Source organism: Schistocerca gregaria, chromosome 1, assembly GCF_023897955.1.
Source record: "Schistocerca gregaria isolate iqSchGreg1 chromosome 1, iqSchGreg1.2, whole genome shotgun sequence".
Taxonomy (NCBI): Eukaryota; Metazoa; Arthropoda; class Insecta; order Orthoptera; family Acrididae; genus Schistocerca; species Schistocerca gregaria.
In genome coordinates, this window is record NC_064920.1 from 482871471 (window position 1) to 482897596 (window position 26126).

Consider the following 26126-nt stretch of genomic DNA (forward strand, 5'->3'; position numbering starts at 1 on the left):
GTCCTCCCAAGGGCATAGGTGTGTGTATTGTCCTTAGCGTAAGCTACTTTAAGTTAGGTTAGTAGTCCATAAGCCTAGGGACCGATGACGTCAGCAGTTTGGTTCTATAGTCCTTACCACAAATTTCCATTTCTACTTTATTATCAGTCTATTATAGTGTTTCGTAGCAAAATAAACGCAACCTTGCAAATTTTCGGTTTGTTGCTTTAATTTTTCACACCAGTGTACTAAAGTGACGGAATTTGGGCCCTACCTTCCGCTCTCAGCTTGTAAAGTTTCATTTCGTTTCCTCTTCCGATTTCGAGTGTTCTGCTTTTATCTCTTATCGACTTGTGGTGGTACTTAACGATGCATCTAATCTACTTGTGACTACCACAAAAATTTCTGGTTCAGCAGATAGCTTACACTGCTGATAGCAGACAGTCCACGCAAACGTTGGCAGCGCTAACAAGTGGCAGTACATTTGACCCCGCGGTAAGCCCGCTGGACATGTGAGCGACCGAGTTAGGCTCGGTAAACAGTGCGCAGCGCGAACTGCCGCCCGCAGGTGCGTATGAATCCGTTGCAGGGACAGAGGTGTACTGGCCGCGCTGTCAGGAACCGTATTAGCTGTCCGTGGCCGCTGCTGCTGACTGACACAGCAATTAATTCTGCTCTCTGGCCAGCGAACGGCCGTCAGCGTCGCTGTGCGGCGGCTACAAGCGTTGTTTCGCTACCCTAGCTTTTCCGATCGGTGTACGCGCGCTCCACAAATCATCTGCAGGGCGCTTTCCGAATTGCGTACAAAACAACGATTTTATTTTCCAGTGTTACTGTTAACGTCCGACTTTCGCTATTGTCTGGTAGGTGGACGAAAAATAAAAAAGAAGAGAAAGGCATTCAATCTACGTCACAGTTAAGGTAAAGCGAATCCAGCCGGGCACTGACCACCAGATGGTGGCTACAGTTCCGCACCTCTGCGTCGCTGCAGTGTGACAAGCCAGTCGTGTGGTCGGCATTGAGAGTTGTAAAGCGTGGAATAACGTTTTCTGCCTTCAAAAGGTGCGGCGCGCAGACGCACAACAGCCGTATGACTTCGCCCTCTATTGAAATAGAGGAAAGGTGCGACGCGACAGACAGCTAATGCGAGGTGTTCTGGAAGCGTGGGTGTGTGGCCCGGGGCACGGTGCCAGGGGCATATTGTGGAGGCTGACGCAATGGTGGCGTGACGTCAGTGGGCAAGTCGCTCTGCTGACCTCTCCACCTTTGCGTCTGCCCTCCGCATTTTGCCCCAGTGCCACAGTATTCGTTAGACGAGTGAGACTGGCTCCTTTGGGGGATATTATGTTTGCGTCGCGGTTTCCATTCTCTACTATTGTGTGAAAGGATAAATATATGTATGTGCGGCATAGGACATGAGTGGTGCGTTTCGTGAATTGCTTGATAAGGTCAAAGTTTCTGCACCTCCTGCAACGCATTTAGTAGTCTAGAACTCATCCTACTTGTCCGTTTGGGTAACAGTATCCTTGAAATGGGGAACACAGCAAGTGTAATCTCCGTTAATATCTGGTCGATAACGTGGACGCCGGCCGTTGTGACCGAGCGGTTCTAGGCACTTCAGTCCGGAACCGCGCTGCTGCTACGGTTGCAGGTTCGAATACTGTCTCGGGCATGGATGTGTGTGATGTACTTAGGTTAGTTAGGTTTAATTAAGAAACTTCCTGGCAGATTAAATCTGTGTGCCTGACCGAGACTCGAACTCGGGACCTTTGCCTTTCGCGGGCAAGTGCTGTACCGTCTGAGCCACCCCAGCACGACTCACGCCCCCTCCTTCCAGCTTTACCTCTGCCAGTACCTCGTCTCCTACGTTCCAAACCTCACAGAAGCTCTCCTGCTACCCTTCAGAACTAGCACTCCTGGAAGAAGGGTTATTGAGGAGACATGGCTTAGCCAGATCCCGGGGGATGTTTCCGGAATGAGATTTTCACACTGCAGCGGAGTGTGTGCTGATATGGGTTTAAGTAGTTCTAAGTCTAGGGGACTGATGACCTCAGAGGTTGAGTCCCATAGTGCTTAGAGTTATTTGACTTTGATAACATGGACAACTGCTTCACGAACAAGTACTGTCCAAAATCGTCGAACACGAAACAGAGTGGACCTACGTTTACTAAGAAAGAATAAACATAAAGTGAAAACAGTGTTTTCTACCAAGGAATAGAACTGTACCCTAAACTGCACAAGGAGATTAAACAGATTACTAAAACGTACTTATCTAAAAAGTACTCGTTAAGCAATACATTCTATAAAGTCAGCGATAGTTAAATATCACAAAGTGCGGTTTTGATGTAATATTTTAGACAAATACACATAAATAATAACAACAATAACAATTATAATAATAAAACAGATAGCATTTCACATGTCACTATCACACTATGTTTTTTCTTTCTTCTTCTCTTCCTTTTCAGGAGATTTTGAACTGAGAGCTATCTCGTGTATGAAACTAACACTTAATCGTCTTTTTGAGCTCAGCATCTCACTCCTTATAGGGGGATACTGACTCACTTTTTCAGGCTTCCTAATGGGACAGAATTTCTAGTTATCATAAGATATTGCAATGCCTGTGTTATTCCGAACTGCTAGTCCTTTGTACACACATGCATGTCCAAAGGAACAGGCACCGCGGCAGCTACAGCCGTATGAAATACATTAAATGTATTCGCAATTGCGAATATGGACAACCATTAGCTATAGAATGGAATGACGACAGTGAAAATTTGTGTCGAACCTAGACTCGAACTTGAACTTCCCGCTTAACGCGAGCGGTCATCTTACCGTTGGACTATCCGAGCACGACTGACGGCCAGTACCAAACTCCTATATGTTGGCTGCCACGTGCGTACAGCCTGCACTCGTACGTCCGTTATGTATATTCTCTTACAGCCTTGACATTTTACTTGGAAGTCTCTTGCGAGGTGTTGGCGAATAAATGCAATACTGCAAGGCCTGTATCATTCGGAACTAGGATGAAATGTTCCTAAGGACATTCACAACCTGCGAATACAGTAGCCGCCGCACTGCCTACTTCTTCGAATATGGACATGGATGTACAAAGGAACTTGAATCCTAATTCCGAGTAACTCAGGCACGGCTATATCGTCTTTATCCGCCGATAGCGCGCAAGCGACTTTCAAGTAAAATGTCTCGCCTATATTGGAGTATACATAATTGATGTACGAATATAGGTTGACAACATATGAAAGTTTGGGTGTCGCCGTGAGCCGTCCACGGATAGCTAAACGGTAAGACTATCGCTCGCGATAAGCAGGAAATACGGGTTCGAATCCAGGACTGGCAAAATTTCCACTGTCTCCGTTCCATTCCACAGGTGATGGTTGCCTATATTCGCAATTGCTAATACATTTATTGAATTTATAGTTGGTGTGACAAGTTGAAGCTTTCTCTAAGTGTAGAATAATGCAGATGAGTAGGGAAATAATCGTGTAACGTTCCAATACAGCTTTAGTAGTGTGCTGCTTGCCACAGTCACTTCGATTAAATATCTAGGTGTAAAGCTGTAAAGCGATATGATATGAAGAAGCACTTAAGGACGGTAGCAGGGAAGGAGATTTATTTGGGAAACTTTAAGGAGGATGCCGCTTATACACTCCTGGAAATTGAAATAAGAACACCGTGAATTCATTGTCCCAGGAAGGGGAAACTTTATTGACACATTCCTGGGGTCAGATACATCACATGATCACACTGACAGAACCACAGGCTCATAGACACAGGCAACAGAGCATGCACAATGTCGGCACTAGTACAGTGTATATCCACCTTTCGCAGCAGTGCAGGCTGCTATTCTCCCATGGAGACTATCGTAGAGATGCTGGATGTAGTCCTGTGGAACGGCTTGCCATGCCATTTCCACCTGGCGCCTCAGTTGGACCAGCGTTCGTGCTGGACGTGCAGACCGCGTGAGACGACGCTTCATCCAGTCCCAAACATGCTCAATGGGGGACAGTTCCGGAGATCTTGCTGGCCAGGGTAGTTGACTTACACCTTCTAGAGCACGTTGGGTGGCACGGGATACATGCGGACGTGCATTGTCCTGTTGGAACAGCAAGTTCCCTTGCCGGTCTAGGAATGGTAGAACGATGGGTTCGATGACGGTTTGGATGTACCGTGCACTATTCAGTGTCCCCTCGACGATCACCAGAGGTGTACGGCCAGTGTAGGAGATCGCTACCCACACCATGATGCCGGGTGTTGGCCCTGTGTGCCTCGGTCGTGTGCAGTCCTGATTGTGGCGCTCACCTGCACGGCGCCAAACACGCATACGACGATCATTGGCACCAAGGCACAAGCGACTCTCATCGCTGAAGACGACACGTCTCCATTCGTCCCTCCATTCACGCCTGTCGCGACACCACTGGAGGCGGGCTGCACGATGTTGGGGCGTGAGCGGAAGACGGCCTAACAGTGTGCGGGACCGTAGTCCAGCTTCATGGAGACGGTTGCGAATGGTCCTCGCCGATACCCCAGGAGCAGCAGTGTCCCTAATTTGCTGGGAAGTGGCGGTGCGGTCCCCTACGGCACTGCGTAGGATCCTACGGTCTTGGCGTGCATCCGTGCGTCGCTGCGGTCCGGTCCCAGGTCGACGGGCACGTGCACCTTCCGCCGACCACTGGCGACAACATCGATGTACTGTGGAGATCTCACGCCCCACGTGTTGAGCAATTCGGCGGTACGTCCACCCGGCCTCCCGCATGCCCACTATACGCCCTCGCTCAAAGTCCGTCAACTGCACATACGGTTCACGTCCACGCTGTCGCGGCATGCTACCAGTGTTAAAGACTGCGATGGAGCTCCGTATGCCACGGCAAACTGGCTGACACTGACGGCGGCGGTGCACAAATGCTGCGCAGCTAGCGCCATTCGACGGCCAACACCGCGGTTCCTGGTGTGTCAAATGGTTCAAATGGCTCTGAGCACTATGGGACTCAACATCTTAGGTCATAAGTCCCCTAGAACTTAGAACTACTTAAACCTAACTAACCTAAGGACATCACACACACCCATGCCCGAGGCAGGATTCGAACCTGCGACCGTAGCAGCCCCGCGGTTCCGGACTGCAGCGCCAGAACCGCACGGCCACCGCGGCCGGCTCCTGGTGTGTCCGCTGTGCCGTGCGTGTGATCATTGCTTGTACAGCCCTCTCGCAGTGTCCGGAGCAAGTATGGTGGGTCTGACACACCGGTGTCAATGTGTTCTTTTTTCCATTTCCAGGAGTGTAGAACGTTAGTGCGACCCAGTCTTGAGTACTTCTCGAATGTGTGCGATCTCCACCAGGCCGTGCTAAAGGAGGACATCGAAGCAATTCAGAACGTGGTGCTGGATTTGTTATCGGTAAGTTTGATAAGCGCGCAAGTATTGCAGAGATACTTCGTGAACTCAAATGGGGGTATTTGGAGACAAGATGGCGGTCTTTTTGCAAGGTGCAATTGTGAAAATTTAAGGAACCGGCATTTTGGGCTGACTGCAGAACGATTCTGCTGTCACAAACGTAAGAGTCGCGAAGTTAACATAATGAGAGGTATTAATGGGTCGTACGGAGGCATATTAACTTTCGTTCTTCTCTCGCTCCATTTGCATATTGAACATGAATGGAAATGATTAATAGTGATAACCTCCACCATGAAGTGTACGGTAGCTTGTGGTGTATGTATGTAAATACAGAAGTTGCAATGCACACAATGAGAACCGGACTTTGTCTCTATGGCCTCGATGCAACTGATGGCGTGAGTAGCGTTATATTACGAAATTTTTTATTCGTAGGTTTTTCAGCGTCTGGGAGTGGAAAGTGAATGAACACTGTAGCACTAGCCTCTAACATTATTAAATAACTTCTCTGCGAAACTTAATTGTACACTAAGGATAAACCATTGAGGTAGCTCTGTTTTATACTGCCTAGCCATGTATGGAGATTCCAATCTTCACCGGATCATCCTGATTTAGATTTCAAGTTCCGGTTGTCCTGATTTAGGTTTTAAGTTGTTTCCTTAAATTACTTCAGGGAAATGGTGGCATGGTTCCTGCTACGAGGCCGCAGCCGAATATCAGTCGCATACTTGTCAAACTAGACCAGTAGGTACATCATTAGTGGTATACAGGGTGTAACGAAAAGGTACGACCAAACTTTGAGAAAACATTCCTCACACATAGAAAAAGAAACTTTTTATGTAGACATCGTCCGGAAATGCTTTATTTCCGTGCTAGAGCTCACATTCTATTTCTCTTCGTAATTACATCAATCGTGGGAACACAGAGAAACAGAACGTGGAGAATTACACGAAACGTTGTCTTACATGAAAGGTTCAAACTATCCTCTTGGTTACGTTTGGTTATGATGAATTGTAAGTTATATTTCTTAGGCTCATCGCCAGTGTTTGTTGTTCCAATTGAACGAAGGTATTGTTGACATGCGACTAACTTCATGTGTTGACATGTGACAAATCTACTACTTCATGCACATCGTTGCTGCTCCTCATTTCGGTGTCAATATTCGTAAGCTTCTAAGTAACAGATTTCGAGGCAGATAGATAGACAGAGGTGGACTAATCCTTCGCCTCCAAGTTCTTCGAAACTAAACACACGAGTCTTCTATTTATCTATTTATGGAAACACTTGAAAATTCCTGAGTAAGGAATCTCGGAACAAGATATACAGTCTTCGTGCCCTTGTTGTGGAAGACTGTGAAACTATACCCAGTTCTCCAGGGATACATCAGCGCATCAGAGGTTGAGTGCAACAGCGGGTTGACGTATCTTTGATAACGGAGAACATTTTGAACATTTCATGTAGGAAAATGTTTCATACTGCGCTGAAACGTTATTTTCTTGCGTATTTCCCAAAATTAATGTGGTGCAGAGTTACACAAACTGACCTATAATATGGAAATAAAGCGTTTAGGGATCCATATGTAAATAACATATTTTCCTCCTCTACGTGTGAGGACTGTTGTCTGAAAGTTTGGCAGTATCTTTTTATACACCATGTATATGAGTTATATTATTTTTGTAATACAATGGCGTATTCTGTAATCCTGCAAAAGTGATCCACGGATGGAAAAACGACTACTACTATTGTTACTAGGCTATTAGATATCGTGGTAAGGTTATATCGGAAAAGGACGCTGTAAAAGTTCGGCTACCAACTTTTGAAAGAAACAATACCGGATTTTACCATAACTAATTTAGTAGAAGTAAATATGGATAGACGGACAGGAGACAGAGCCTGCTCTCCGTAATACAAGAGCAATGTCTTAATCACTGCGTCACCTGTTTTTGTAGTAACATCATGCTCCTCATCAAAGTGATTTTTTCAGCTTGGGGCAACGACTATACTGCGTACGTATACAATTTCCAACCTGCATTTAGAAGTTATCTCAACTAAGTATTTACGAAGAAGACATAGAATTAAATCTATGTGTGTAATCTAGTAATTATTTATTTGTTTATGCATATTTCAATGCCAACTCGTGCAACTTCGGTACCTGGTAGTGGTACAGAGGGAATCACAAGTGGGACAATTTTGGAGGTGACTTCAAGTTCCGACATTCACCCGATGACGAAGGGAAGTCGCCCGAAAACGTTTGTCGGACTGCGGGATTGGAACCAGTTTCAATTATTTCTGGATAGTGTTGTTGATTGTTCCAGACAAAAATTAAAATTTTGTCTAGATCTATGCGTATGCATGTGACTGATGAAGTGTGTGCAGAAATAGCACACGATATGCTGTGACGTTTCTTTGAGATTACACGGTAATTTTAGAACCGTACGTGCACTACAGAGAAAAAAGAACAGAACCTCTCTCACGACAAATTTAATTATGATTATCGCAGCTATCGTGTTCGGGAGAGTGCGTTCTCAACACCACTGCGAATAGAATAGCTCGAAATGTCACGTTACTAGGATATTGTCAGATCCTGTAGAACCGTCGTCGAGGCAGACACATGCTGCCTAGACGAGATGCTGAAATATACACGCTGATCGCGGTCACATGGTGGGTGCCCGAAACATGGGACATACCATTTCTGGCATTGTCCTTTCTCTGGGCTCACAATGCTGAGCAACACCACATTGTGACTAGCGATACTATTCACTCTTTTGGGTACAGAAGCCACCGAAACGCACGTGTACCTCTGCTAATCGCAAACCACTGGCCATAAAGATTTGCACGAACGCAAAGATCACACACTGCTACTTGTCGATGACAGCGTACGAATACGTCCTGTTATATACGAGAACTTGCGTCTCACGTGACAACAGAGTACTTTTAAGGCACATGGCAGAAGTATTCCTTGTGAGGGATGTTAACAGGGCTCTCGACACGTCGGCCGTCGTATCTCACTGGAAGAATATGTAGGAACCTACTGTACGATCACGTGCATTCATTTGTAGCCTTATAGCAACTGAACCTCGAATCACACCTCCAAGTAAATAGTACATCGGCCCAATCGATGTCACATTGTGTCAAACTTATTTGAAGATCTCTTCATCGGAATGATGATTTTGGCAAACCTTTCAACCCCACTCCACCCCGCCTCACACTTCTCACATTCTCATAACTCAGTCGGTCATGTGACCGCAGTTCTTGCGAGCAAATCGGAAACGCCATCGAGGGAGATGTGCGCTCCTTTGTCCCAACTCCGGCGTATAAGTGTCAGATGGATGGGTGTTGAATGACCGCTGATCACGATGACTCATTGCACAAGCACCCAGTATAATATCCTTCAGTGAAGAAGTACCGCTGTAGGGATTACTCAGACTTCGCGAAAAGACACCTAGGAACAGAAAAGTGTTTAAAGTCGTTTTCAGATCGAGCGATTTGTCGCACTGATTGGACTAATGATACCGTAATGCACAACTATTAGGAAAACTGCAGACCAGCATCTGTGCTCAACTGACTTTGCGCAGTGTGACAGCTCACCGTTCAGATAAACCTCTGCAACCAATCTTATCTGTGTCATCAACAGGTACACGAAGCCTGCCGCGCATCTGTGAAGCAGACGAGTGGTACTTCTACATGTACACAAGTGCCGGAAGGTACCCTGTACCACTACTAGTTATTTCCCTTCCTGCTCCTCTCGCAAATAGAGAGAGGGAAAGAGAGAGAGACAGAGAGAGAGAGAGAGAGAGAGAAATAAGTCTATATGTCTCCGTATGAGACCTAATCTATCCTTATCTTAGTGGTCCTTAGATGAAATGTACATTGGTGGTAGTAGAATCGTGCTGCAGTCAGTCTCAAACTTTCTCAATAGTGGTCGTCGAAAAGAACGTCGCCTTCCCTCCAGCGTGATCCATTAGAGTTCTTAAAGCATCGCCGTAATACCTGCATGTTGTTCGAACCTACCAGTAGAAAATCTAGGACTCCGCGTCTGAATTGTTTCGATGTCTTCCTTTAATCCGATCTGGTGCACACCCAAATCACTCGAACAGTACCCAACAGTGAATAGAACTAATGTCTATATACGGTCTCGTTTACAGACTAACCACACGTTCCCAAAATTCTCCCAATAAACCTCAGTCGACCATTTGCAATGCCTACTTCATTCCTTACATGCTCATTCCATTTCATACTGCATTTCAGCGTTAAACGCAGATATTTAATCGACGGTACTGTGTCAAACAACACATTAATAATGCTGTATTCGAACGTTATGGGTTTCTTTTTCCTTCTCATATGCATTAACTCGCATTTTTCTGTGTTTAGAGTTAGCCGTCATTCATCACACCTTGCATCTTCCTATTGTCACTCAGAGGCGACACCGTCCCGAACACCATAACATCAGCAGCAGCAGACCGCTGCTTGCCCAGTCCGCCAGATCATTTAAGCATACAGAAACTAACAGGAGTCCTATCACACTTCCCTTGAGCACTCGTGACTATATCCTTGTCTCTGATGAACATCCGCGGTTGAGGACAACGTACTGGTTTCCGTTACTTAAAAAACATCGAGCCACTTGAATATATGTGAACGTATTCCGTAAGCTTGTACGTTCGTTGACGCTCTGTAGTGGGGCACCGTGCCAAATGCTATACGGAAATCTAGGAATATGGAATCCATAGTTCCCAGAATGTCATGTGAGAATAGGGCAAGCTGAGTTTCGCGTGCTTTCTAAAACAGTGCTAATTTGTGGACAGAGGCTTTTCCCTCTCAAGGAAATTTATTATATTCAAACTGAGAATACGTTCAAAGATTCTGCAGCAAACCGATCTTAGGGATATTGGTCTGTAATTTTGCGTGTCAGTTCATCTACCCTTCTCGTAGAACCGGCCAGAGAAGCCGAGCGGTTCTAGGCGCTACAGTCTGGAACCGCGCGATTGCTACGGTCGCAGGTTCGAATCCTGCCTCGGGCATGGATGTGTGTGATGCCCTTAGGTAAGTTAGGTTTTAACTAGTTCTAAGTTCTAGGGTACTGATGACCTCAGCAGTTGAGTCCCATAGTGGTCAGAGCCATTTGAACCTTCTCGTAGACACTAGTCACCTGCGCTTTTCTTTCCAGTCGTTTGGGACTTCGTGCTGGGCGAGAGATTCGTGATGAATGCAAGGTAAGTAAGGGATCAGTGCTGTAGACTACAGATCGTAAAACAGAATTGGGATATCATCAGGACCTGGTGACATCTTTCCTTTAGCTCTTTCAGTTTTGTTCCTCTGCTCCAGGGACGCTTGTAGTATGTCCTCTGACTTCCTGTCAGGTTAAAAGGCGAACCCAGAACCTTCGTTTCATGGGCAATGATCTCATTGGCACAACTTACGACCCGATGCCACAGCTTTGTTCACTCACGTGCACCTCTTGTACTTTCCAAATTCTACATACATTCTCCCTTATACCTTGCGTGACACTCCTGGAAAAAAGTATGTGCGGTAAAATAGCTCAGACACGGCTAGGGGATTGTTTCTAGAATGAATATTCCGTTCTGCAGAATAAAGTGCGCTGTTTTGAAACTTTCTGGCAGAATTGGAACTGTGGGCTGGACCGCACTCAGACCGGGAACCGTCTCCGCAATACCGTTTCTTCCTAGAGTGCTACATCCGTAAAATACGCAGGAGAGGTCTTATGAAGCTTGAATAGTAGGAGACAGGTACATGATGACGAATAGCTGGGGCGCGTGTCTTGAGTCGTGCTTGGAACGCCTAATCGGTGAGAGCATTGCCTTTGAAAGGCAAAGGCCCCGGTTTCGATTTGGTCTCGGCACTCATTTTCAATCGAACTTTCAAAACAGCGCACATTCTTCTGCAGGGTGAAAGATGCATTCTCTGGGCGAGTATCATTTGCACACATTCCACCGTCAGTGCTTAGAAAAAAAAAAAGTACTTGTGTTTTCTCTTCGTTATTTAAACTACAGTGATAGTGACCAACGACAGGTTGACTTTTCGTATGTTTCGTGTACGCTCTTTGATACGATGAATGGGTACTAGCACGTCCGTCACAGAAAGAACACTTCGTTGTTGGTAAGGGTAATAAACATCGTCATGCTGCTAGAAGTGCCCGAAAACTACTGGTTAAGACCGTTGAAGTTTCGAAAGTAGTTTTCGACCTCATAGATTCCTCGACGGTAACAAAATGTTCTTCTGTGAGGTCATCTCGATTGTCATGACGCACGTCCTCAATCATTTGCTAGATGTATTCCAGTCTCTGTCTTTCTCTACAGTTTTTACCCTCTCCAGATCCCATTTGTAAAATGGAGGTTATTCCCGCCAGGAATCTTTCATCATGTCCCTTCTTTCAGTGTTTTCCATATATTCCTTTCCTCGCCGATTCCCCGGAGAAGATCCTTATTTCTTACCTTGTCTATTCCGGTTTTTCAGAAGTCCATATGCTGAGTGCTCCAAACGCACATACACAGAAACGTCATTCTGAAATTAATACATGTACTTGATACTAGTAGACTTCTCTTTGCCGGGGATGCCCTATCTGCCAGCGCTAGTCTGATTTTTAAGTCCATTTTGCTCCGTCCATCATGGGCTGCTTTGATGTTAAATTTCATGCTGTTTTCATTTCTGCTACGTCTCATTACTTTAACCTTTCTTCGACTTACTGTCCATTCATATTCTGTAGTCATTACACTGTTCATTCCATTCAACAGATCCCGCAATTATTCTTCACCTTCACCCAGGATGGCAAATCATCAACGAATCTTATCATCGACATCCCTTCATCCTGAATTTCAATCACACTCTTGAACCTTTCATTTTCGCCATTGCTTCTTCGAACTACGTGGGCGAAAGACTACAGGTTAGGTTAGTGTTGTTTAACGTCCCATCGACAACGAGGACATTAGAGACGGAGCGCAAGCTCGGGTTAGGAAAGGAAATCGGCCGTGCCCTTTCAAATTAACCATCCCGGCATTTGCCTGAAACGATTTAGGGAAATCACGGAAAACCTAAATCAGGATGGCTGGAGACGGGATTGAACCGTCGTCCTCCCGAATGCGAGTCCAGTGTGCTAACCACTGCGCCACCTCGCTCGGTGCGAAAGACTACATCCGTGTCTCATACCCTTTGACGTAGTCACTACTAATCCGTATAATACCCATGATTCCTGTCTTTATTTATTTGCGCCAGTATCACTCACGAGATTCAATAACGAGAGTTGTAATTAAATGTAGCAGATTTCAAGAAATATAAAAGGAAAATTGTATAGTAAGTCTTTTACATGCATCAGAATATGAAAAAAGTCAGTTTAAAAATATTTTCGAAAACCCTTCAAGTTTGTGTTATTAGTGAAAGAAAATATTGCGTCGTTCAGTAATCAGAAACACATAAAAACGTTCAAAATCACACATTGCGTATGTCAGTGTTTACAAAATTGCTTCACCCCGGTGTACAGAATCTATTGGATCCAATGTACTGATCAATGGCTGATGGAAACATTTTTTAAAGTCCTCAAAGTTATAAATGTAACGTCTCCATAGATTTTGGTTTCACCTCTTCTATGTGACGGAAAACACTTCCGTTTTATGTCCCCTTTTATTATATGAGGAAAGAGAAAGTCGCCTGATAACTAGTCCGACAAGCAGGAAGGCAGTGGTGCCCTATCATTTTGCTTTTAGCCAAAAACTGTCACCCTCAACCTTCTGTGACCAAAAGCATTGTCTTTATGGCAGAGCCAGTTCTTTAGTCGCCACAATACAGGCTGATTTTTTCCCCTCAGTGGCACGAACAGTCATTTTGCATATGGATGTTGGTTACCGAGTGAGGTGGCGTATTGGTTAGTACACTGGACTGGTATTCGGGAGGAGGCCAGTTCAAACTCGCGTCCGGCCATCATGATTTAGGATTTCTGTGATTTCCCTAAATGGCATCAGGCAAATGCCGCGATGGTTTCTTTTAAAGGCCACGGCCGATGTCCTTCCCCAGTCTGACCTAATCCAATGGGACCGATGACCTCGCTATTTGGTCCCGTCCCCAAAATCAACCCACCAACCAGTGTTCCTTAACTGTTATATCTTGTAGAGAAGATGCATTGTGTACTATCACCAGAGTTTCCAGGAACGATTGCTGATAAAAAAGTTGATATTAGCGTCTTTCGGAACAGTAGCACAACGTTCACGAAAACAACCAAACTCCCGAACGTGATAGGTGTTTCCGTACGCATAATGATTCGTCAACTGAGTCAAAACAGAGTGGCGTATAGTACGCCAGCCCGGCTAGCCGGCCGGTCGAACGCGCTGGTTCCCGAGTGGGAAGGCGTGTCGGTCCCCGGTACGAATCTACATCTACATTTATACTCCGCAAGCCACCCAACGGTGTGTGGTGGAGGGCACTATACGTGCCACTGTCATTACCTCCCTTTTCTGTTTCAGTCGCGTATGGTTCGTGGGAAGAACGACTGTCTGAAAGCCTCCGTGCGCGCTCGAATCTCTCTAATTTTACATTAGTGATCTCCTCATCCAGAAACGCACCCTCTCGAAACCTGCGAGCAAGCTACAACGCGATGCACAGCGCCTCTCTTGCAGAGTGTGCCACTTGAGTTTGCTAAACATCTCCGTAACGCTATCACGCTTACCACATTACCTTCTGACGAAACGCGCCGCTCTTCTTTGGATCTTATCTATTTCCTCTATCAACCCGACCTGGTACGGATCCCACACTGATGAGCAATACTGAAGTATAAGTCGAACGAGTGTTTTGTAAGCCACCTCCTTTGTTGATGGACTACATTTTCTAAGGACTCTCCCAATGAATCTCAACCTGGTACCTGCCTTACCAACAAATAATTTTATATTATCATTCCACTTCAAATCGTTCCGCACGCATACTCCCAGATATTTTACAGAAGTAACTGCTACCAGTGTTTGTTCCGCTATCATATAATCATGCAATAAAGGATCCTTCTTTCTATGTATTCGCAATACATTACATTTGTCTATGTTAAGGTCAGTTGCCACTCCCTGCACCAAGCGCCTATCCGCTGCATATCTTCCTGCATTTCGCTACAATTTTCTAATGGTGCAACATCTCTGTATACTACAGCATCGTCCGCGAAAAGCCGCATGGAACTTCCTGCACTATCTACTAGGTCATTTATATATATTGTGGAAAGCAATGTTCCCCCTGAGGCACGCCAGAGGTTACTTTAACGTCTGTAGGCGTCTCTCCATTGATAACAACATACTGTGTTCTGTTTGCTAAAAACTCTTCAATCCAGCCACACAGCTGGTCTGATATTCCGTAGGCTCTTACTCTGTTTATCAGACGACAGTTTGGAATTGTATCGAACGCCTTCCGGAAGTCAAGAAAATAGCATCTTGCTGGGAGCCTGTATCTAATATTTTCTGGGACTCATGAACAAATAGAGCGAGTTGGGTCTCACACGATCGCTGTTTCCGGAATCCACGTTGATTCCTACAGAGTAGATTCTGGGTTTCCAAAAACGACATGATACTCGAGTAAAAAACATGTTCTAAAATTCTACAACAGATTGACGTCAGAGATATAGGTCTATAGTTTTGCGCATCTGCTCGACGACCCTTCTTGAAGACTGGGACTACCTTTGCTCTTTTCCAATCATTTGGAACCTTCAGTTGCTCTAGAGACTTGCGGTACACGGCTGTTAGAAGGGGGGCAAGTTCTTTCGCGTACTCTGTGTAGAATCGAACTAGTATCCCGTCAGGTCCAGTGGACTTTCCTCTGTTGAGTGATTCCAGTTGCTTTTCTATTCCTTGGACACTTATTTCGATGTCAGTCATTTTTTCGTTTGTGCGAGGATTTAGAGAAGGAACTGCAGTGCGGTCGTCCTATGTGAAACAGCTTTTTAAAAAGGTGTTTAGTATTTCAGCTTTACGCGTGTCATCCTCTGTTTCAATGCCATCATCATCCCGGAGTGTCTGGATATGCTGTTTCGAGCCACTTACTGATTTAATGTAAGACCAGAACTTCCTAGAATTTTCTGTCAAGTCGGTACATAGAATTTTACTTTCGAATTCACTTAACGCTTCACGCATAGCCCTCCTTACGCTAGCTTTGACATCGTTTAGCTTCTGTTTGTCTGAGAGGTTTCGGCTGCGTTTAAACTTGGAGTGAAGCTCTCTTTACTTTCGCAGTAGTTTCCTAACTTTGTTGTTGAACCACGGTGAGTTTTTCCCGTCCCTCACAGTTTTACTCGGAACGTACCTGTCTAAAACGCATTTTACTATTGCCTTAAACTTTTTCCATAAATACTCAACATTGTCACTGTCGGAACGGAAATTTTCGTTTTGATTTGTTAGGTAGTCTGAAATCTGCCTTCTATTACTCTTGCTAAACAGATAAACAGATAATCCCTCTGGCGGATTACTGTCGAGGTCCAGCGTTGTCTTTTAAGGCGGTTTTCCATCTTCCTCGGCGAATGCGGACTGGTTCCATTTATTCCACCTCAGTTACACTACGTCGGCGATTGCTGTGCAAACACTGTCTCCACGTACGCGTAAATCATAATTACTATACGACGCAAACATGTGGGGTTACACTCGTGTGGTATGAGACGTTCCCGGGAGGTCCCTGGGTTCGATGTGTGGTGGTGGTAGTGTGGGTGGACTGCTGTGACCTGCTGTGGGGTTGTGATCCGCTGAGGGCTACGGCGAGACGAAGCCTCTCCGTCGTTTCTAGGTCCCTGGCTCAGTACGCATTACAATGTGTAGTAGAGACACCAAACAGGAAAACCGGTCACTTCAACCCTTCCCTTCATAGGAAAGACTATTTTGTTGCTTTTGGGCGTCCCATCGTTTGAAGTAGAAAATTAACTTACGGTTATACCGCTGTTATGAATAATAAATGTTTATCGCTACTACATGTGGTAATGTTTAAATATGAATGACTTAAATTAACACAGCGCTGCTTCTACTGTCGCAGGTTCGAATCCTGCCTTGGACATGGATGTGTGTGAAGTTCTTAGGTTAGTTAGGTTTAAGTAGTTGTAAGTTCTAGGGGAGTGATGACCTCAGAACTTAAGTCCCATAGTGAATAGAGCCATTTGAACTTAAATTAAAGGTTGTTTAGCAAGTATGTTAGTGACAATCAATGTTGAAATAATTCTTACAAAATAGATTTACTTTCTGTCTGTCGATTGCTGTTTATATTTTAAAAAGACCGCTTTCCGATGATATCATCCATCTTCCCATTATATTTCGTAAATATAAAGTAACCCGTCATAACGGAACTATCATTTTCCAGTCAGTTTCTCGTCATGAGCAGATGACAGTAATAGTGATAGTTCCGTTAAGACCGATGAGCCGTGCGGAGTGGCCGCGTCGTTAAAGGTGCCGTGTCACGGATTGTGCGGCCTCTCCCACCGGAGGTTCGAGTCCTCACTCGGGCATGGATGTGTGTTGTTCTTAGCATAAGTTACTTTAAATTAGTTTAAGTAGTGTTTAAGTCTAAGGACCGATGACCCAAGCAGTTTAGTCCCTTAGGAAGTCACACATATTTTTTAAGACTGGTGACTCCGTAACTAAGAGATAATACCTGAAGATGGACGATATAGCCCGAAACCGATCATTTTTGAATTTAAAAAAACTTTCAACAAACAGAAAATAAACCTGTTTTGAATAAATAAGGATCGCAGTGAACTCGCTGTGATGAGTATGTCCAGTTTTTGTAAGTAGTTTTTTTTTAGGTTTCCGTACCTCCGTCGCTAAAAAAGGAACCTTATGGCAACATTTTGTTGTTGTCTGCCTGCCCAGCCGTTAAGGCCCCTTCTTCTTAGGAACTGGTAGAGGCATCAGGTTGACATTTAAGTCATACTAAGGTCTACAGTCCCTTGGCTGTGTTAAAAAGTTAAGTCAGTGCACTCAAATGATACTACCATGTATGTCACAGTCTTTGATACTCGCCAACTCTGTCACTGAAATCTATAAATGAACTACCTACGTACGTGTCGAGACGAGTGGTCTAGCGGTGCTGGTACGGTAGAGCAGCGTATTCCGTCAGAGGGCACGCTGCCTTCTATAATAATAAACTAAGTGATGTATTCAGAGATAACCTCGAAGGAATGTCATCCAGCTTCGCCCAGGCCAAATGCCAAAAATAATGTCGAACAAAATGAAGGGAAAAAGAGGAAGAAGCGGTAAAGTGCGTGCCTGGAAACCGAGAGGTGAAGGGATTGAGTCTCCGTCGGCTCACAGATTTTTCAGTCTTCGTTTCAACCTGTCCTTCACCTGCCGACGATGCGAGGAGTCGCCAGAAACAACACGTGTTTCGGATTCAGTGTTAAAATGACTGGCCCAGTTAGATAACAGGGGTGGATTTGGGACACGTACGTCACCGAAGTTGTGTCCAATAGAAACAGTTGCACGCTGCCATTGGGACTTAACGAAACTGTTACACTGGTCAGCCAGAACATTATGACTACCGACCTACTATCGATGTAAACCCGTCCAGGTGGTAGCAGCATCACCTGGCAAGGAATGACTTCTCGTCAGGTGCATGAAACACACACACGGCTGCATGTAGTATCAGTGAGCCTGCTATCTGTGTTTAGTATGGGGGGAAGCGCGTGATCTATCTGAGTTCGTCCGAGGGAAGATTGTGATGGCCCGGAGGCTCGGCGCGATCGTTTCGGAAACTGCACGCCGGCCGGAGTGGCAAGCGGTTCTAGGCGCTGCAGTCTGGAACCGCGCGACCGCTACGGTCGCAGATTCGATACCTGCCTCGGGCATGGATGTGTGTCATGTCCTTAGGTTAGTTAGGTTTAAGTAGTTCTAAGTTCTAGGGGACTGATGACCACAGCAGTTGAGTCCCATAGTGCTCAGAGCCATTTGAAATTGCACGAGTTGTGGGGTATTTCAGGAGTGCTGTGATGATTGTCATCGACACTTTGCAAAACCAAGGTGAAACCACGTCCAGACGTCGGGGGATTGGGCAGCCAGCCCTCTTTACAGATGTGGGATGTCACAGGCTGGGCAGACTGGTAAATCAGGGCATGCGGCGAACAGCGACGGAACTAACATCAGAGTTTAATGCTGAGCAGAGTGCAAGTGTCTCCGAACACACAGTGCACCGGCACTCTTAACGATGGATCTCCGGAGCCGACGAGCCATACTTGTGCCAATGTTAACACCACGACATCGGTAATTATAACTGAAACTGATGCGTTACCGTCGGAACTGGAGTTTGGCGCATTGGTAGAGCGATGGATGTTCTGATGAATCTCGATAATTCCTTCACCATTCCGATGGGAGGGCACGAATCCGTCGTCTTCCAGGGAAACAGCTACTTGACACCTGTACTGCGGGACGGAGACAAGCTGGCAGCGGCTACATTATGCTCAGGGGAACATTCACATCCATGGGTCAGTGGTACTCGGCAAGGCACCATGACCTCAAAGGATATCGAACACTGGCTGCAGACGATATTCACGCCTTCATTGCGATCATTTTTCCCGACGGCAGTGGCAATTTTCTGCACGTGTCACGATTCCAGAAGTGTGATGGACTGATTCAAGGAGCACAGTGGCGAGTTACAGTTGATGTGTTGGCGCTCCGACTCGCCAGATCTGAAACTGATCGAAGACATCTGGGATGTGATTGAACGTGGCCTCAGAGCTCATCACCCCAGTATTTACGGTGATGAGGTGACCTGCATGTGCAGATGTGATGCCAAACCCTCCGGCGACCTACCAGGTGTTCATGGTTTCCATACGACGACGGGCCGCAACTGTTATCCGTGCCAAATGTGGTCATGCCAGCTATTGGGTAGGTGGTCATAAATGTTCTGGCCGATCAATCTGTTATGATCTATAAAGAGAAATATTTTACGGAACGCTCAGAGCAGGAGTCCCACTCCCATTTATCCATTCTTTCTCTCAGTTTTCTGAATGGTTTAATGCAAATCCGGCACGATTTACTCTTCAAATTGTTCACACGGCTCTGTGCACTATGGGACTTAACATCTGAGGTCATCAGTCCCGTAGAACTTAGAACTACTTAAACCTAACAAACCTAAGAACATCACACACGTCCATGCCCGAGGCAGGATTCGAACCTGCTACCGTAGCGGTCGCGTGGTTCCAGACTGAAGCGCCTAGAACCGCTACCCACGATTTACTCTCCTGTGCCAGCCTCTTCATATCACAATAGCACTTCGATGGAAAGACCTCATTTATTTTTGTTGTATTCGGTGTAATGTCTGTACCCGACAATTTACACCCTCCTCCATGCAGTGCCGCAAAGGTCATACCCTGATATCTTAACACATGTCCTGTCATTTCCTCCCATCTTCCAGTAAGTATTTATCACATGTTTATTTCCTCTCTGACTTTGAGGTGAACTCGTTTGTTTATTTTCTTATTTGTACATCTAATAAAGTATGTGACATTAGCCTCTACAGTTCATTAATTTGTGCAGACTGACTGCTCTGTAAAGACTGCGGGACGAGAGCTCTGCCGTTTTGCCCACGCACGCACTCAGTGTCTTTCACAGAAGCAACGTAGTTAACTGTAGGCACTAATTTGACGGCGCCACTAACGATGCGTGCGACAGAGGGAGGAAAAAAGGAAAAGAAAACTGCTACAAAGACTGAGGTATACAGAAACGGTGTCTTCTACAAGACCGTCTGCGGCCTCTAAGAGGTGGCTTAATCCCAATTTCTTCACCGGTCCCCTTTTTCAGCAACCACCGTCCTGTGAAGTATTCGACGAGTGCGCCGGAACTGTATGGAGTTGCCCTGCGTAGCGCCGATTATTCCGTTACACCTTGGCGTGCCCCCGCGGGCGCAGCAATGCGGGGAAGGCCCTTTGTAGTCGGCCACGTGGTCCGCTAAAAATCCACCATAAACATCGCGCACGCCCTTGCCCTTTGCCCGCGCTGGGCACGGCGGGGCTCATGCGCTTTCCCGAGCCAGCCGGGCGTTCGCCCTTTGTGTGTGTCTGCGCTGGGCCCTTCCCTGTGTGTGCCGCAGTGTACTGTACTGTACTGCAGCCTACCAGCGGACGCGGCTTTTCATTTTCAAGCCGCGGGTGCGCCATCGGACTGATGGTAGCCATCGAACACTTTGAAATTCGAAGTTCGCGTCAAAGATTTTTTTTTTGCTTTTTTTTGCGTGCCCTCTCACTGGTGTTGTAAATTACAGGGTTTCGCGACAAATTTCCAGGCTTTTCGTTTTATTTTCTTTTGTTTCACTGTTTTTGTAACCGGCTAGAGGCGTCAACTCTTTCATTACCTTTACAAACAGCTGGATAGGCATAATGCACTCGCCGACAGCCTTGCTTACTTCAGGGACGGGTCGTTCGTTCAATCACACCACGTTGTTTACTTTATTATCGTCGTCTCTGCTTCTTTTAAAACATCTGCACCTGCACGAATACTTTTTCATACTTGATTGTTTGGCAGGAAGTTCCATAGACCAACTTGGAAAACATTACTCAATCGTTCCTCTGTAGCACATGAAAAAGATTTAGTAAATATAGTATAACAATAAAAATTTTTGGGTGTACATCTTTACGAAAATCTGAACTAGAAAAAGAATATTACTGAGTTTCTCAGACACCTAAGTTCCGTTAATTTTACTCTTAGTATTATTGCTAGTCCCTGAAACAAACGTGTTTCCATTCAGTAATGTCATTTGGACAAACTGAAAGACGACAAACAATACGGAGAGACCAGATGAAGGATATTTGAACCGCTGAGGAGGGCTGCAGTAGAAGAGGGTGCACAATGATATAGACTGAGGGAGAAGAGAGAAGCGTGGAGGAGGCTCTATGAATGACATGCATCAGCAGAAACGTTTTAGAAGAGTAATAAGATGAAGAAGTTGAAGAAGAAGAACAACCTCTTATGGAATAATTTTGCGTGGTATCTCACCACATAGAAAGAAACTATTGATTGCACAGGAACGTGCAGTAGGAATAGTAAGTGGAATTTAGCAGCGAACGTTTCGTAGGTACTTCATACCTACAACGCTAGGGGAAAAAATAACCTTTATTACCCATTATTATTACATTATGTTATTAAAGGTGGCAGTGGCACAGAGAGTTCAATAAGTCTCAACAAAACGTTTTGGTCTTTTGCTTAATAACTTAAAATATCTGACAGGTGCAAAGGAAGTTTTAATATAACCGAAATCATTTCTCTTAGACAGTTCCTAGAATTCCATGGACGAATCTCTATTTAAATACTGCTAGTCAGTAATATATAGTTGCATGAGCACGGCTAAAAGTATTGTGTTCGTTACTGTTATAACTAATTATGTATACATTTTCCGTTAACTGACTGATTCCAAATCATTTCGATAAAACAATCGTTCAAATGATCTATGAAACCTGTGACTAACTCGAACAGCACGTGGGAAAATGAATAGCTAACTCTTTCCATGTGAGCTGTGAGTTCTCTTTTTTTTTACAGTAGGCATTTCTTCCTATGTAGAGGGGAGTCAACAAAATCCAAATATTTTTGCATTCAGAGGCGAAAACTGGCAATTAAAATTTCGTGAAAAGATCTCGTGGCAACAAAAACGCCTTTGCTCTGCGCACAATTGGTATTCACGGTATTCTGTAGTCTATGAAGTTGACGAATGGTATTTTATGTACACAGATATATAAGGCAGACTTTTTTATGCCTGCACAGGAAATGTCATTTATGAGCCTTCATTTTAGTGATTATCACCGCAACTTATGTGTTATATCCGTGACACTCTCTCTAAAATTTCGCGATGATTCAAAACGAGCCGCCATTGTTTGAATTTTTTCGTCAATCCTATCTGGTGAGGATCACATACCAAGCATCAGTACTCCAGGAGAGTCCAGAAAATGGACTTTGCCTGTAACCAGTTTAAAATGTGGATGAGCTACTGGTATTCGTCCATCGTAAAAATCAAGATAATCTGTGATACTGAACACAGTTTACGAAGCATTTACGTGACATAGCTACGAAGTAAAGCGTTATCCAGAAAATTGCGGGAGAGCGTCAGTTACGACAGTTAGATCATCCATGCCCGAGGCAGGATTCGAACCTGCGACCGTAGCAGTCGAACGGTTCCGACCTGAAGCGCCTAGAAGCGCTCGGCCACCGCGTCCGGCTTGAGCTTACAACTAAAGAGAGAGCCTGAAAGGTTGTGTAACGAAAGCCACAATTTGGCTGGAAACTTCAAACGATAATCTAGAGAGCTCAGTGTTGCCCTTTTTGTAGTTGAGTCCCGGTTCCAAAAATCAATGCAGCATCAGAGATTCGAGAAATACCAATTTGACGTTTGAGTGCTGTTCTTATCTGAATTATCGTTCGGTAAAAAAGTTGATTCGATTCGTTTCGTTTCGATTTTTTGCAAAACTCCGTCTCTAACATTCCCGTGGTCGACAGGACGTTAAACTTTGATTTTCGTTCCTTTCTTATTTTCAAATGAGCGGCCTAACCGCTGCTATATATGCTACAAAATTAAATGCCAAACTGTAAAGCAGAGTTGTGTTTGTCTTACGGAACACCTATACACAGCCTCAAATACACCGACAGGTGAAAAAGTTCCGAAGTTGATTACATTCTTGGCGTATAAGTAACGCAGCACAGTGGCTACGGTGGCGGCTTGCACTCAGTTGTGTGCAGGCTCTGTTGAATAGTTGATATGAGTCTTCAATGTGTCAGCGTTGATGTGTCACAAATCGCAGTGGAGTAAAATCTGTAAGTCAAGTGTTCCAAACTTTCTCCAGAATTTTTGACGAAGAAGAAAGCGTGTGCAAGTTTGTCTCGCACATAGTGACTCCCTCCCCAGTGACATATTATTAAGGCAGTTATTGCTTGTAAATACTTTTTATGAAATCCATGACTCACAAGTGGTGACTATATTTATATTTTATTCTGACCACTTTTGCTCATAAACCATATTCATGGTCCTGTACGAAATACAAAAGAAAAAAAAGGTCATGTCATATTCAGAAAGGAATTTACCTACAATATCACAATATTTTTTCGAATGTAACAACAGAAACTGATTTGCGTCGAAAATTATATCTGCAGCCAACATTACAAGTCAAAACTACAAGTATCTTTCATTCAGAACATTATAAGTGCTTCTGTGTAAAGAACAACTAACCGAAGAGAACCAATGCGAGACATACACTGCCATTACAGGTCCATATGTCATAGTAGACAATTCAGAGGTAAAGAACTACAAAGATATTACATTCGTAGCCAGGATGAAGATAACACTAATCATACATCTCGTCATAAAATTGTACATTAACCAAAATTCTCAAGAAGACAAGGCAATAAACGGTTAAAATTAGATTATGTAGGGGTTTTTATACATACCTGTTACCTAAAATATCTGTAAAATAACTTAATACCTTTTATCTGTGTAACTATGTTAGCCGGAATCGGATGTTTGCAGTATGGTATTCACCGTATTCTTATAACTTTGTTTTATTTCATTGTAAAGATGTTACATTTTAGTCTGTATGACGATTAAGAATGTTCTTTTCATAAAGTAATTTAGTATGTACAAAAAGAGCCCTTAAGGGTTGTGATTTTAAATGTTCATTGCTTTGTATTCTTGAAAATGATTGGTTACAATACGGTTTTGTTACGAGACGTAACATTAGTGTATCCTCACCCTGACTGAGAGTGTATTATCTTTACAGTACCTGATCAGTGAACTGTTTATTACGAATTCTGGTCCTGTAATGCCAGTGTATGTCTCGCTTTGGTTTTTTTTAGTTTGTTGCTCTTCACAGGGATAAAGGTCATATTGTAATTTTTCTGTTGTTACCTTAGAAACAATCTTGTGACATTGTAGGTCATTTCCTTTCTGCATTTAACATGATTTTTGTTTTCTATTTCGTACAGGACCGTGAACACGGTTTATCACCAAAAGCGGTCGGAATAAAATATATGTAAAGCCAGCATTTGTGTGTCATGCATTTTATAAAGAACATTGATAACGCTAGGGCGCCTACTGCAGTTTGACTGAAATGCAAAACGCAGACAATTCTTTTCTGCACAAGATCACCATGAGAGAGGAGGTTTGGTGTTGTCAATACGAACGTCCCACCAAGCGACGAAGTGCAGAAGGGTCAATGATTTGGACTCGTCGATGACATTCAAGCCAGTGTAAATCGCTAGTTAAACAACATTCCAAAGAACGACTTTTCTGACAGTTTCAAATGGTTGTATGAACATTATGCACGTTGTACTCAAATGGGCGTGAGAAGATATAGAACTCCCAAAACATTAAAACCATTATCTTACCTTTTATCAACGTTTTTATTAATCTAGTTTCTAGGAGTGGTGGGGTAGTTTATTGGTTCTCATAGCCTTTTCTAAAGCAATACCACTGTGAATATCGACAAAACGGCCTACCTGTTATGGTACTTCCATTTCGGTATCAGAATTCTTTTCAGTTCCGCTTGCTGCATTACGGCTGTCGCGATAGAATGCGGTCTTATTCCCCCCTAGTGGGCACTTGGGACGCTGGCGACCGGCTCGGCTGCCTGTGGGAGCGGAGCGTGCACGCCGGACTGACTGACTGGAGAAAGCAGCAGTGCGAGCAGGTGACCCCAGGGGTGCTCATGGCCGACGCACGTAGGTAGGCTATAATACGCGGAGCACTGCACGCCGGTCGCTCACTCCACAATGCGGCAGGAACCGATTCGCGAGCCAATATAGGCGACCCTGACGCCAGTCATTTATCAAGCTACCCTCGGCGTCCACCGGTTCAACAGTTCCTATTCGGCGTAGTGCCCCGCTGCAGTGCGCCGCTATTCTATGCTTGCTTACCTCAAGAGTATGCTTTTTATCCCGTTATTGATTCCGCTCCGGTGAACACGCCCTTCTAGTTGTCGTGACCGCTTTCCAGTCGAGGCGGGAAGAATTTTTTGAGTTTGGGGTATTCCGTCTCCCTTACTCCACCTCTCACTTTTTTACTACTTGAGATAATTTTATTCGACTTGTGGTTATGGAGTGGGAGAGGGAATAAACACTTTTTATCATAAATGTGGCACACCGTGGATCAAATTATTGCTTTTCCACATCTGCTCTGGATAATCATGTGTGGAACATTCACTTACTACTGTAACGTAATCGAGAAAGGAAGACTACTGTATCTGAACTTACTACTTTGCATCGCATTCAAAAAAGTCAGTAATGAAATTCAAATCATCGTTACAGCACTGAATGTTGGTTACGCTATGCAGTGGATTTTTGAATATTGTTAATTCGAACAGGCGCGCGGCTAGCCTTCGTTTTCTTTAGTTTCACAGAGCAGGTCTTGCCACAAAATATGAAAATGATAAAGTCATAACGCAGTTATTCTTTATGGAACATGGAACATGTCGCACAGCACCTTCCAAATCAAACTGAGAAATGCACTGAATAATATGATATAGTCCGCCGCCACTGCTGGAAGCTGTAGGAAAATGTTAAATATTATGTTACCTCGCTTTACCGGCGAGGTGACCGCGATACCTGAAATAAATATTTTTTTAATGTGCCGCGTCTGAGGCCGTTGCCCTCGCAGATTGTTACAGCGGCTTCCACTAAATGAAATGCTGAAAATGTCTAAGTTATTTACGGGACGAATTTCTGGCAACTTTACAAATTATTTTAAAAACATATTTGCTCAAACTATATATATTCAAACAAAAATGCATTAATTTTACACACCTTTTTACAAGAACT